At 34.8% G+C, this 15,296-nt stretch overlaps 1 protein-coding gene across 12 annotated transcripts in view; it reads right to left on the bottom strand.

The window, feature by feature from the left end:
* SIPA1L2 (signal induced proliferation associated 1 like 2) overlaps nt 1-15,296 on the bottom strand; it is a 152,314-nt gene that overhangs the window by 116,457 nt on the left and 20,561 nt on the right. For 9 of the 12 annotated variants that reach the window (XM_026117337.2, XM_026117341.2, XM_064509250.1 and 6 more), the window contains exon 2: nt 5,950-6,020. The exons of 1 other annotated variant lie outside the window; for it this stretch is intronic. The gene's annotated coding sequence lies outside the window, so the exon portion shown is untranslated. Of the gene's footprint in view, nt 1-5,949; nt 6,021-7,485; nt 7,558-15,296 lie in introns of those variants that run through there. 2 more of the 12 variants (XM_026117338.2, XM_064509249.1) reach the window with 1 other exon arrangement.

Genomic DNA, 15,296 nt, shown 5'->3' with positions numbered 1-15,296 from the left:
CAGCTCAGTGGCTTTAAGAACCAAAATGGCCCTGTGCCTGATCTAGTAAGTCCTGCCCAATTTGTAAGAGCCAGGATGGAATCATGGAACCAGATTGGAAAGACCATCTCTGCAGCACAGGTTGCCTGAAAACTGAATATTCTACTCACAAATAACACAGCTGACTCTAGATGTGTGGTTCCTAGGAAGATGGTTAAAAAAAAAAAAATTCTACTTTGTTCCTCCATGTCTTTTCCACTCCATTTCTGTGGTTTCAATATATTTTCTCTATTCCAATTATTGATTGTAGAGTTCATTTATCTCTTCTTTAATTTCTCCCAGCAATTTTATCTGTCATGTATGTATTTATCATATCATCATGCCTGTATTTATCATATGTTACTACACGCACAAAGGAAACATGTTTAAGATGTCTTTACTGTAAAAACAGAAAAGTCAGTGTCTGCTTATGTAGGAAATAAAGCACGCCACACATGAAGTAAGCGTAGTGCCTTTGTTCCTCTGTTAGGAAAATTATTATTCCCATTTCATGTTTGATTATTTAATGCCCTTGTATAAAAGCATATTTCCAATCTATACCAGTCCTCAAAGAACAGTTTTTAACTATTCTTAATTTTTTGGGGGTATTATTATTAAACAGCAGAATCAGGACTTTACACTTAGTTTACTCCCTAATGAGCATGGCTTATTGACCTTTATTAACTCTATCTCCACAGTGACAAGACATGCGACCCTAGGAACAGTTCTTATCCTCACTCATGACTAGAGCATAATTACTGCTAGTCCTATTTAAAGGACTCTGTCTAGAACACCTCTGCATTTACAGCTCATTTAAATTCCACAAAAGACTACTCACAAACTAGCTGCTACAGATTTTTCAATATACAAGCATGTATATTTCAACATACATATTAACAACACTCCTTAAACCACTTCGTTTAATGAAATAAAAACCATACAATTCAAAACTAAAGTTAGCTTCCTTGACCAAGATTTTTCCAAACAGCAATCAGCCTAAAAATCTCCCTAGATATTTTGGGAGTTCAGTTTTTGTACCACCAGTCTTTGCCTGCTAGTTCCTTCCCTGTTACATGATATTTTGCGGTTATTAATTTCTCTTGTGTTCACAGAAATACACTGTTGCCAATCCCATCAATACCAACTCACAGCTCCCAGATCGGTGGGAATATCCTCGGGCCACAAGGCTCTACAGCATGAAATGACTTAGCTGCTCTCCCTCTCCCTCCCTCCATTCTCTTGAATCACACAAGGCTGCCACAATGACCCACTTCAAAAATTTAATCCATCCTGTGACAGACTGTTGGTTTCCACTTTTGTCTATATTCCAAGGATTGCTTTTAAGATATAATTCTTCTTTAAAAAAAGCAGAGCATTAATAGTATTTTGTAGTGTGTAATCTAATAACTTTTCAACAAAATATTGAATCACTTGTCCATGACCTTTCCACTCAGGTCACAGGTGAAAGAACTAATAGGACCGTGTACAACCACCAAAATGAAGGACAAACACAGCATACTTTGAAAAACAAAGTGGCTTGATATAATTAGTCAGGTACAAATAAAATATCTTAGTTCTTCTCACAGAGGAAATAAAGAGTAATAATTTGGAGACTGAACAGGGATATTTGAGACAAATGCACAGCTTGTTTTCCATGAACAGTTGTATCACATAATACTTTACATACATTACTGGATCAAATTTACTGGTATAAACATTTTTGCTTTGCATTAGTTTCTGAAAAATATGGTATGTTTACTCATAAACTACATTATTTATCTACCTGTATACCCTGACCCTCAACACCATATACAAACAGTAAATAGTTTATGTTTTCATGAATTCACATTAATACATAAGCCTTTAGAGGCAGGTTCCTTCCAAGGTCACAGATATATGACCAGAATACCAAACTTACCACCCCATCTACAAAAATTTCAAGATGGAATAAGTTCTCCCAAATATGTGTGCTCCTGTGGCAATGACTATCAGAAATACCAGTTGAATAGCGGTTCTCTGTCAGTAGCTAATGGTGAAAAGGGGCAGACTTGTTTTCTTTTTCCAAAGGAAGTTTGCCACTGGCAGCAAAAAAACAGCAGACATTGCATTTAGTCACATTGCTGATTCAATATTAAGTTAAAATGTTTGGACACATACTTCTAATCAAAAGTTCACCTAGGAAGTAGATGATAATGTAGTCAGATAAGAGTAAGTTTATCATTTAAATCTGACACACACATGCTTTAAATGAATGTACAGTCTCTAATTTTATTAGCTCCTCCTTATGTCTACAGAGCATAATGCAGGCTTGGGGAGAGTTACCAGGGCTATACAACCTAATAGTACCTGAGATTCCTTTTTAACTAGTTTGGATTATAATAGGAATATAAATAATTTCAAATAATAAAATAAAATAAATAAAATAAATTTCAAATCTCAAATATTTAATCTTATTATGACCATTTTTACATACCTCTTAACACAAACAAACTTTAAATATTTATGACTTTTTCGTCTTTTTATTCTTTAATAAATGGCTAGTACTGCTTAACTTTCTTCTCCTGCAATACCACTATTGATTTTCTACAATAAGAAAAATAGCTGCCATCAACAATTTGTTCCTACTTCTTTATGACAGAAAAAGACTAAGTTCTTATGTTCTACAATATACTCCAGGTTTACATATTTCAAAATCAGAATTACCAAAACATTTAATAATGTAAGTACAGTAATGTGATTGTAAGTAATACCTGGAGAAATATTTTGGCATAAACATTTTAGCAGAATACATGGATTAAAAAACCAAACTAACAAAAAACAAGGTGTATCAGCTCATGGATGAGCAAACCAGAAGTCTCTTCTCCCAGCTGTAACCAGCAATGTTCCTTGTGTTACACATTTTGCAAGTTATGAAAGAAAAACAATGCGCTTAATTAATATACCTGCGCATGTAGGATTAGACATCTGTTCTGTATTCTATTCTCTTTGCTGCAATACTATATCACAACTACTATTACTCTAAACCACAAAGAGAACAAAACAGAGGAACACTTGAACTGTTTTTTCAGCTTCTTCTGATTTTGTCCAAGTAGCTACTGTGTCTTTGCTAATTATATAGCCAAAAGGTAAAGCAAGTGCAATGCTAGCAAGTCATTGCACAATACTAATGCAGCTTTACCAGCTTAAGTTCTCATTTCCTACATAATTAGCACTATTCAAATGCAGATATTTTTGACAACCTATAATACTATTGTCCTCTCAATCTATTTCCCAAGCAAAAGCATAGCTCTATTCAGCCAAAGCATCAGATCAGTATTTATATATGTAAATAAAAACAGTCTGCATATTTGAAAAGTAGTAGTTAAGATTTTCAGAGGTATATTCTACACTATATTAATATGCCATTAATACAGCAGAGCTTTATCATGCCCGGTAATACAAGAGTTTGGTGATCTCATTTCATACTACAGAACTGGCCATTTATTAAGAATGGAGTCTTTGCTGAGAAGGGGAAAGAAACTATTAAGTTGATGTGAGCAGAGGAAGCCATTTAAAACTGGGTAAGCTATGACATGTAGCTATTAAGCATCCACCTAGGGTAACTCTGTAGAGCACAAAGGGCAGAGGGGCTCGGATGGCTGGACTGAAAGTTCAGTTTTGTTTCCTGCATCAAGGCCTAAGCCAACCATGCTAAGCCACCGGCAAGGGAGGTCAATTTTTCAGATTCTCTTAACTCTATGATTCTAGGCTGGCAAACCTGTACAGAATTCAAAAGTAGATATCCTCATAGAAATTTCTGAATGTATAATGAGTTTTACACCCACAAAAAAAAAAAAAAAGAAAAAGAAAAAAGAAAAAAAGAAAAAATTAGTTCTTCTTTTGGAAGATTTTTTTTTTCTGGAAACAACATGTGGTCAGAAATGAAAGTTATGATACAGATATGAAACTACCATACTGGAAAAAAAGCACAAACTGCAATTGCAAAGTAGAAATCATCTTCAAGCCTCATTCGGAACACCTGGGATATCCTGGAAGGACAGTCCTGTCCTGTATCTCCAACATGGACAAGTACCTCATAAGCAGCTGTCGTTAGAAACTCTGTCTTTGCTCTGCTCTGACTCCCATGTTTGGCTGGCCTTGCTAGTCAGATATCTCAACTATGAAGCAGACGTACATTATGGGAACTGCATGACAATAACTGGCTCAGTCAGAAAGAAAACTTTTGCCTGACACCAGCCTTAGCCAGAAAAGCTGGCCATCAGCATGGACATTAGATACTCTAAAATGATTTTTTTAAAAAAAAAAAAAACAAGGTTAGTCTGCCTACCAGGCAAACTGTTCCAAATTGAAATATTTCTTTTTTTTTTATATGCTGCAAAATAGGAATATATTAGAAAAAATATTGAATTATGCAAAATAAGTTTTTGCCAGAAAATGGAAGTTTCTAACTAGCTTCAGTAAAAATCTTTTCCACTGTTCTTGTGTAACACAAACTACAGTAGTGGAATACTACATTTACTGGAGGAGTATAGTGCTTAAAAAAACTGGAAATTAAGAGACCAGAATGACTACAATAAGAATATTAAGTGTAATTTATTTTATTTGTAATTTATTTGATATAATTTCTTTATAATTCTATATATACACATAAGCTTAACTTACTCTTACATGACCCAACATTTCAATTATAACAATCACCAAAAAAGCTAAAATAGACCAATTTCTCAGAATTTTTATTAACGTTAACTAATTTTGCATATATTACTGCTTTTGTTTTAAGTTAATTTTCCGCACATAGTTTGTAAAAGACTATGAAAGTTTTATCTATCTGGACCACAAGCAACTAAGCACAGTTCCAAGGCTTGTATTCGTGTCTCACACAACTATACAAAATGCACTTCCCACTGTTTATTAGTATCAATATGATAATATTCCATTCTTCAAATGAGAGTAGTCACAGTGTATATTTACAACACCTGACTGTGGCCAGATTACTAGATATATTAACTTAAAATCAGAATAACTAAAAAATATAGTTATGCGGCAGATTTCTCTCTGGATTATACTATTCTTGATGAACAGGTGGAATGAAAATAGAAGGGATGAATTTGATCAAGTTGTCCAAGTTTGTATTAAAATAATTCCTAAATGTTTGCATATCTTTGAAAGTAAACGGTTTCTCCATAAATTCCCATTAAAGCAGTCAGTTATCCAGAAATAAACACATATATACACACAGAGAGGCAGGTGTTCATCCTCAGTAAATTACTAATTTGTTCACTGTGCTGCAGGGAGCACATCATCATTAGACAAAAGCCAGATTCTCTGTTCAGACAACATGAAGTGCTTCTAAACTTGAGCCATATGTTAGAATTACAAAGCAATTCATTCAGAATAGATCAAGTAGTTTAGAGTTAAGAGTTAGAGGAGAAGAACCTCTTAATTCCTATTACAGAAAATATCAAGGTGTCATCACTGCTGGTAACTGCATTCTCAAGATTTTCAACAGAGTAATTAGCCCTTACAAAGAACACTCAAAATATCAAGCTAGTGTCCATTTCTGGTCATATCAGCTCTTTTCCAGAGAAAGACCAAGCTAAGATTTATAAATCACCAAAATTACAAACTTATTTTTACTTTATCCAACACACTAGGAAATGCAATCATCCTGTATAATGACAGCTATATAACAAAAGTTGCTTCCATGTGATTGAACCATACTCTCAAATTTTAGTGAAAGGTAATCTCCCAAATAACAGATTTCAAAAAAGACTGAGCTTCACTTGTACACTTAACTACATAAATGATTCTCTTCAGGGTTTCCAGAAGCATTTTAACAAACCCAGCAAAATGTCAGCTGCCAGTCTGTTTGAAAGGTGTACTACAAATACACTTAAAATATATTTGCCACAGGCTAAAAATTATTCTTACCTTTGGTTAGAAGGATTTCAAAGGATGCCAACTTGATTCACTTTTTTCTACTATCAGTAAAATGGAGATATCTGCAAGCCAAATGAGAAAGATTCAGATTTTTTTTTAGGTGAACATGCCCACTTACAGTATTGAAGTGGAAATCAAAACAATAATCTTAAATGATCATTTGTGTAAATTTAGAATCTACTAACATATATGGCAATAAAACACCAAAAAATATGAAAAGGCTATAAAACTCAGCACAGTATAGTACGTATCACATTCATGTGTTGCAAGATTTTAAAGCTGTTATCTACACTGGTTCCCAGCAATTACTGGAAAAGGCTTGGCTGGGAGGAGACATGATGAACAAGAAGCAGCCGAACCATCGGACTGCTTCATCATGGCCCTGCTTCAAAGGTCCACAGCTATTCCTAGAACCATATTTTTAAAAAGCAAGTAGATGTGTAATATTTTCAATTACGAATCTGAGAAAAATTCATGTAGTTCCATAAAACATTTTGAGGAAAGATAGTAGTCTGTTCATCCAAAAAGTATAGAAAACATTATTAAAATTTGTGTCACTTTTTCCGGCCAACAATATGTCTAACAGTTGAAACTTCACATTCTACTGACAAAAAGAAATTTGTTGAAATATTAACAAAGATGCCTAAACTGCAGAAGACTCAAGCACACACATAAGGAAAGATTGTTACTGCTGGATGAAATAAAAGAAAATATTAAAAAGATATATAAAGTAAAAATATTTTAGATTGGTCTATCTGATCAACATACAGAGGTTTAGAACATAAAACTGCAAGTTCCAGTAAGGTGACCTGGCTTTCTATCCTATCCTAATATCCCTGTTAACACAGTTTCAGAATAGAATTAATTTTAGTTAATTTTAGTATAACTTCAAACATTACAATTTAGTCCGAAAATTCAGTGTTATATTCCTATTGAAAGAAAAGAAAAAGAACACAGCAGGAATAGATGTTATTTCCTGTACTAAATCACCACTGTAAGAACAAAAAAAATTCTAATAAGTATTTGACAGAATAGTGTATACAATGAAAAAGAGTAAAAAGCCTCCAAATCCTAATTCAGCTGCAAATCTTGGTATTACAGACAGTCGTAACATAGACAAAAATAAGCATATAGATGGAACGCTGAGCAGTTTACTATTATCTTCATTCTAGTCCTAGCCAAAACTAGGCCACTTAGGCTTAGTTTTGCCAGTATGCCTATAGTAGCAAAAATCTCCTGGCTTAGTCATAACCTAGAGCTCATGCAAAATACTTTTGCAAGTATAGTTTTTATGGGAGTCCTAAACAAAACAAAACTTTCCAAGCTTTAAAGAATACTTGCATATGGTAAACTATACAGCTAAGGAATATGTCCAACAGGACATATTTCTTTTCTTATCTAGATTACAGTGAGCAAAACTATATATCTGTGCACAAGTTCTAAACTGGCATGCATTTCAGTCTGATCTGGCAAAATGGAGGCAGCAATTTAAAACAAGGATTATTAAAGCTTATAAATGATACATACACTTCTATATCTGCACAAGCCCAAACTGGAGTCTCACAGTGTCACTGGGAGATGAATAACACTTGTTTCAATCTAAAATTGAAATTGAATCATAAACTAAACTAAGTATATATACTTATTTACATATATATAATATAAATATATTTTTATTTATGTATGAACGTATATAAAATAAGCCCAGTAAGACAGGTAAGAATATTCAAAATCAAGGATGTGAAAAAAATCCACCTTTATGCTCCAACAGGAGAGGTATTATCTAGGTAACAGCAAACAGCAGCTATTAACCAACCCAGAACACAAAAGAAGCCACTTAAAAATTCTTATAACTAAACTGCTATGATTTTATGAAGCTTAACTACTGATTTTTCTGTGCAGAAATAACACATACCAAAACATCATCCTAACGAATTTTGTCTTTCAAAAAAATTTAAAATATCTTCATGCCCTCCATACCAAAGAGCAAGCTTCAAAAAATATCTCTCGAAGACAATTGCCTGATTCCAGATATAGGCATAGGAAGTGGAATCAATTCATCCACACAGTAAAGTAGGATTTAGAGGATTATGGAGTTCTTTCATGAGGCAGCCAAATGAGAAAATGCTAGGCTTTGTCTGCATATTAATATTTTTTTTAAATCCAAAGTTCTTACACAGAACACTGTATCATTAAAAAAAAAAAAAAACTCTTTAAGGGGTTACAACTAAAAAGAAAAATTATCAATTATATTTTAAAAAATAATTTCTTGTTCTACCAGCATTCTAAGAGTTTCCTTCGTAACAGCTTGCCCTACATTCATGAAGATCTACAAAAGAGGAAATACTCAAAACTTCCACAAGACATAACAAGTTAAAATCAGAAGTGAGGAGAAACTATGCCTGTTTTCTTAAATGTACTTTAAAACTTGTTTGTAACAAAATATGAGACTTCATAGGACTCCTGTGTATAAGGCTATCATACGTCCATTTTTTCTGGACATTTCCTCTTTTACTATTCTCAGACTCCCACTCAGGTTGTTTTTTTTTTGGGGGGGGGGGGGGGAAGTAATACATGCATCTGGTTTGTTAGTTGTTTTTGGTTTTGTTTTTTTAAATGTCCTCTGGAATTTAAAACCAGGGCCTTGCTTCTACAGGAAATGTCTATGATGAAGCCAGATTGACCAATGGCAAGGCAAAGAGGAGTCTCTTCTAAGTAGTAAGTAAGGAGGAGAAATGCAAGTAGACGCGGCATTTCCTGAGTAGACTAGGAAAGCCAGTCTTTCTCAGGACTCCTGTTTGGCAGAAGACCAGACATTCACACTGTTGCGTAGTATACACTGCACCCCACTTTCAACTGTAAGAAATATGCTGGTCTTGTTCTCAAATTTTTAAAACTACAACTCTTAAGTACAAAGCAGAAAAATATAGAAAATAATAAAAATAAAGAGGATGGAGTGCAAAGCTCAATGCTGCACGTTAAACCACCATACATTCCCTCTGTCCTTGACCTTTATGAAAACACTTTCTGCACAAATCTTTGGTATTATTTGTATCCGATCTTTCAACATTTTCTGTTCCTATTTTGCTATCACAGAAAAGGTGGAAACAGAGAAGAGCCTCAGTACCAGACATCTGATTTTCTCCAGCCAAGTTTTCTTTATTTACACAAAAGTTTTTTCTGCACAGAAAAAAATGACTGCTATCCAGAAAGACTGGGGAGATAGGAAGCATACTAGTCAGAAGGGCCTAGTTTCAAGTAGGCTTCCTAAAGTCCTGAAATCCTGTACAGCTGGTCACTGCAGAGATAAGTTCTACAGCAGGTTCAGTATATCCTGAATACCAACTTATTGCACATTTTCTGTACAGTCAGTCTACATAGTAAGTCTGATTACTCCTGGACATGCTTGACTCATAGATATGAACCATATTTCTGCTGAGACACTTGAGGGAAGAGAGGGAACTCCCATATATACCAAAAGGAGCAGAATTTATTATGTTTGCAGGACATAGAAAGAAAGGAACTTTTTTTTTTATGTGAAATAAAAATGTAATGGTTTCTTCATTAAAAAACATTCACAACAAGAATATAATTATCTCCGTGATCCCACTGACCTTGAAAAAAAGTTAAGTTCAAAATCATAAATAGTCTAGCAAAATAAAGTAAATTCTGCATAGCACCATAAAGCTTGGCTGATGCCTCATTGAGTCATTCACTCTAGATTGTGGGATATTGTTGGCGTCTGTTTCATGAACATTCCAAACTTTTAAGACAAATCCTTTTACTTTCCTCCACACCTAGGCAGTTTCATTCACATTTCCAGAGGCCCTTCTGGTTACACTCTTCTCAAAATAAAGAAAGAACAAAAAACACAAATAGAAAAAGAAATAAACTTCTGGCCTAAAGGAACAGAAATAATACAACCAGCAAGGGATATATCATCGAATTTCTTGCATGAAGAAAAAGACAGGGGTAGGGTACATGCTCTGTTCATCAAGACATGTCAAAAGACTCTCAGTTCCATTTACATACACACACGCACATGCTTTGATCTTATCTGCCAAATTGGACTCAACTACCCAGACATTAGGACTTCTGTTCGAGGAACTAGACCCATCATACAGGAAAAAGAATCATTTCTGTAACATGAAGCACTACTAGTTAGGTATTCAATGTTTAAGTATACACTTTGAAGCCAAAGATGGAGTTAGTATGTATTAAGCAGGCTGAATTTTACTTTCTTCATTTCCATGCTTATAATTGCCTTTTCTTGGTATTCAACTATTAACTGCCTTTAACATATGGAGTAAAAGAATGGACAAAAATTGCTACAGCAGATTCTATTTTGAAGTGTGACTAGAGTAAAAGAACTGCAGATTGAACTTTACTTGTCATTAACTGTATCTAGTGTACGCATATTTATGTCAACCTTGCTCAGTTTTATTGGCAGTTTTATACTGTTGTCTGTCTTATCAGCTTATATATACTGTACACTTAAGGCTTCAAGAAAGCCAGACTATTCTACAATATTTTAAATTCTGCTAGAGTTAAATACCTAATCTCAGTTCTTACTGGTGGTAACGGTTCTTGCTGGTGCTACAGAATATAAATGAAAATCAAATAGCTAGTCACATAAAATTAATTTTATAAACACAGGCAAGAATAAGACTCCCGATTCACACCAGTGCTATAGTTAATATATTTCACAGGTCAAGCAGAATTTGAGAATATGGACATTCTGTATGCATATTTGAAACCATTACTTTCAAGAAAATGCAGTTATGATATAGTACAAATATCAGAAGTGTTTTGTTTTCAAATAAAATATTGATTCATATTCCATAAACTGAGCTTTTATTTTGAAGTGTAGTCTGTATCTAGTCAAGTTCTTAAAATGATCAGAAGTTAAAGGTAGGATTTGGGACCAAACTGAAGGAACACCTTGCTTTGATTTCAGCAACTAATATAGTTGCCCAGCACTTCTCAGGGTCAAGACTAAAGTGATTACATGGATTTTGATGTTTATTTCCCCTCCAAAAACTAAACTCAGTTTAACTCCATATAACTTCCAATATTCCCAACACAATAGGCTGATCTCCGTCAAGGCACTTTTCCTTCCTTTCATACAGAAAACATCCTGTAAACAGCCTATTTCCCACTCTCTAAGTGACTGCTTTTGTTTACAGGAAGGAAAGGCAACAGAAATCTTGCCATGCAACAGTGAGAGCTAAAAAGTTTTGTTTCATTTCCTACTGCGCAGGTGTTTCATACATGAAATCTATTGTAATTCCTTATTTCAGAGAGAAAACATGCTGCTTCTTTTCAAAACACAGACCAAGCAGTATAAAACAATAGGGTTAAGGAAGTGAAGAAAAAAAAAATATACAGCAAACATGCTATAAGTAAGCTCAATGTAATTTTTTCTTAGTCCTGTATGAGACACAGAAAAACAAAAAGCAACAAGTAAAATGTAAAAAAAGTATGGACTCAAGAAAGCAACAAATATCCCTTATCAGGCAGTCATTTCATTTGTATGCATTCCAGCTCTCTCCCAAACTCCACCCTCCGTCTTTCTTTTCTGTGCAGTTCCTGCTATAACACAATCAGACCAAGTGTTTTTTCAAGGTCTGAAAATGTAAGCTCTACAAGGTAGCATCTTTGCATTAGAACTTGTACAAACCTTGCTTTGGACAGTGCAGTTCTTTTATACATTGACTTGTGAACAGGACTTTCCCTCTGAATCTGTAAGTTCTTTTTGATTTCATGCTGCCAATATCAAGTGCACAAATCAAGGTCTGATCCACTTCTGACTACAAACAAACCCCTTCCCTTATTTGACAAGCTGTATTAATAAAAACTCCAGTCTCAATGTTGCTGTTTCCATTTAAAACTCATGCTGGAACCCATGCCATAGATTTTGCTTGGACTCCCTATCCTGAACTGCTGTAAGTCATGAACACAAGGAAGAGAACATAATAAACTGTGTTGGTTCAAGGTGCCTGCCACCTCAGTTTATATACCTGAGGGTTTCAAAAATACTAACATCTGTCATAGGAGGAATTCATTGCTGTAAGATCAGTAATTCTCTATTGCCCATTGCTGTTTGGAAGATGAAAATTCTAAAAAAAGTCAGGCAAACAATACCACTAATCATGTAGTGGACTACAGGTACCACTTCATTTAAAAAGAAATTTTGAGAGTGAAGACTATCACAGAGTTAAATATGCCTCTCTATGCAAATGATACTTATTTGATCCAGGCTGGCCCAACCTCACTGGCTACAGGTCAGCTTGGGGAAATTCTGCCATCACAGGCTGAACTGATGCAGTAAATATTGCTCCTAGTTCTTTGCACCAGCCCCTGTGCAGGCAGCAACAGAGGGATGCTTCCCTAATGGATGCAGTGCCAGACTCCAGGTAACTGGCTGAGTGCAGTATGGAGAATGGCATTTAAATACCAGAGGACACGTGGCCTAAACACCCATCTCATATCTCTAAGTGACAGGAAGACAACTGACAGGACTGGGTGGGCCAAATACAGTTTGAGGGCCATCAGATGGACCACACTGTTTTAATCAAAACATTTTTATTGAAACATGCAATTACTTGGAGTTTGTTTAAAAAGGGCTTTCTGAAGTGTCATGTTACATGACCAGTGACCTGAGGAAACAAGTTACATCATTGCAGTATGAATACTTAAAGAAAGGATTTGCTAATTAAGGGCAATTAACTACACAGTAGTGCTAATTTCAAAAGCAATATCCATTAAGCTTTTGTCTGCTTAAGTCTCAGATTGACTGCTGAGCAGAGTTGTTTATGGAACCTGCTGAGCTAAGTATAATTTCAGACAATCCTTTCTCCGAGATGAATAAAGAACACTTGTTAAGAAACATATAAGGTAGACAGCGTATAATATACAGTTGGCCCACACTCCAATACAAGTAGCAATGTAAATAGGCTATCTTTAGACAAATATATATATATTTTTTTAATTTACACTCAATATAGAACCATACCCACATCCTGAATACAAAATCAACCAGCCCTACTCTTACATGGAGGAATTCTATTACGTTTAGAATATCACCTCATAGAAAGAATATTCTACATGATGAAAACAGAGAATATAAGCTAGAGAGTGGTCTACTCTCTGGACTTCTCCAGTGGAAAAGGGATTGTGCATTACACCAAGAACATTCTGTCAAAAATGAACAAAACACTCCACGTTGCTCATCATTTCAGCTAGATGTCTTATCTACAATAAATTTGCAATTAATATGGAATTAAATTATTCTCAAGAAAAGGTAATAAACAAAGAGCTAAATGTTAATCATTTATATTTTCAACATGCTGCCTCATACATTGCCATTCATGTACTTAATGTGATCATCATCTTCATTCCCAACTTTTTTACTTTTCTTCTGTGAAACAATGTTCAGTTTCAGGCCTTTCTGCTTTCACAACACTTCATTCTGGCCACAGAGCAATAGCACATAATAATCAAGGTAACAAAGACAGCATTAAACCATATCAATTCTGGCACTACAAAATATCATGCTTTGACCACAAATTATAGAAAATGCAGTTGATAATATAGCCACCTTCTGATCTGTTCTGTCACCCCTTGTTTTGAGCATCTTTGCTGCGTCTCCGTTCTCTGCCAGAAATAGCTCAGTGTTTAGTCCTCACATTCATATTTTTTTACTTCGCATTTTCCCAGACTTCATTACAGAAATGACAAGGTAAACAACTTAAATGTGAGTGGCTTGGTATAACCACAGCAAAGTTGAGTATCACACCACAAAATGAAGGAGACAGGGACTCCTAACCTCCCTATGTTTTCGGTGTATAGCAATAGGAGTTTTGCAGTGATTTTGATAGCAACTAAACACAAAAAAGGAGACAACATGAAAGCATCAATGCTGAAAATATTAATGATAGACATGAGTTACCAGCCTGGAACTGAAGTTCCAAGGCAGAAATCATTGACAGTATCCACAGGAAAGCAAATGAAAAAAGTCAGCAAGACGAGCAGGTAGTACCTGACAATTTCCAATTAACTATAAGAGGATTGTAGGCAACTAACTTAGAGCAATTGCTTAAAAGCAGCAAAGACACCAAAATTATTCAGAAGTCATAAAACAAATACGAAATAAACTTAACTAAATTGCAATGTTGTGAATATTACTTACATAAAAAACAAGAAGAAATTTTCTGTATTGTTCCTATAGAACTGCTCAACATTTTATTTGCCAGTAACTTTTGCCTGGGCTGAAAATTTTTTGTTATTTTTTCCAGTGAAAAACTGAGATGTTAAGTACTAGAGAAAACCCCAAAACATTTCTTTATCAGCTCTGTTCTCTTCAGGAGTGGAAAGCAGAGTGGTTTTCAAATGATATCAATGAATTTTTTTTTTTTTTGTATTATTGGTTTCTCTTCAGAACAAGAGCAGAGTTTGGGGAATACCGTTTGAGAATGCCTCAGCATGTTTAGAATATGCCTTTTTGACAGAGTTCTTATTTTTTTCAAATAAACATGCAAGCCACAGTCACTTTAGAATGTGGTAATAAAACAAAGAGGATAGAGGTTGAACAAAACCTAAACATATGTAGATAACATTTTAAGAGTTGCTACTACTGTTCTGGTGGCAGCACAACCATTTAAGTAGAAGGTTGAGAGCTTAAATCATCCATTAAAAAAATTATAATTATTCACATGTTTTTAACCTGTTTCTTGCAAATACTAAAGTTTTCAAAGTTACTAAGCAAATAACTTTATCAATTCAGTGTAAAGAGCATTTCTATCATTGCTAGTATTATCAATTTTTACCATTCATTTCATTTGCAAGAAATCCAATACCTGAACAGGCCCACTGGAGCTCAGTTTCCTAAGGGTTGTCGGGAGGCAAAGGAGGAAGAGTGACCAACACCTACACACTAGGACAAATATGGAACATTTTGGAAAAAAAGCTGTGCCCAGATATTGAAAGATTTATTTTATGAAATTTGACTTTTATAATGCTTGTCTCAAGAATCTAAACCCACAAGTGCATTGAACTTCCAGAGGGCATTTACACTATGCAAGTAAATTAGGTGCATTGAGTGCCCAGAGGTAGAAGTTTACAAAGGAAGGGCTTAAATCAGGAGCCTGCCTCTCTTCACTGAGCTATGCAGAGGACCTCATCTCCGAAAGCATATATTTTAGTTATTAGAATTTAAATCAAAGAATCATGAAAGTGCTGGCTAAAAGAGGTTCCTGGAGGTCATGCAGTCCAACCTCCTTCTCACTCTCTGTATTTTTTGCACACACACTATTTGGAAATCAACATGCACCACAGAA

This window comes from Dromaius novaehollandiae, chromosome 3, assembly GCF_036370855.1.
Source record: "Dromaius novaehollandiae isolate bDroNov1 chromosome 3, bDroNov1.hap1, whole genome shotgun sequence".
NCBI lineage: Eukaryota > Metazoa > Chordata > Aves > Casuariiformes > Dromaiidae > Dromaius > Dromaius novaehollandiae.
The sequence above is the reverse complement of the archived record's forward strand: the minus strand, read 5'-3'. Positions and strand labels throughout refer to the sequence as shown.